Here is a 239-nt window from a genome sequence, read left to right on the forward strand (position 1 = left end):
TTCTCCATTTTTTATTCACAAAGTCATAACCAACTTGGTGGGAAATGTTAAAACAGTGAAAAAATTGAGAGATGGCTCTTCATTAATACAAACAATCAATAGTCAACTGTCAACAAAACTACTATCTTACACGGACTTTGGTGGACAATTCCCAGTTCAAATAACACCGCATAATACTCTCAACCATAGTAAGGGTCTTATCCGATATTTTGATTTTCAATATATGGAAATAGAGGAAA

Source organism: Halyomorpha halys, unplaced genomic scaffold (assembly GCF_000696795.3).
Source record: "Halyomorpha halys isolate HHAL.00 unplaced genomic scaffold, Hhal_1.1 Scaffold1163.1, whole genome shotgun sequence".
Classification (NCBI taxonomy): Eukaryota; Metazoa; Arthropoda; class Insecta; order Hemiptera; family Pentatomidae; genus Halyomorpha; species Halyomorpha halys.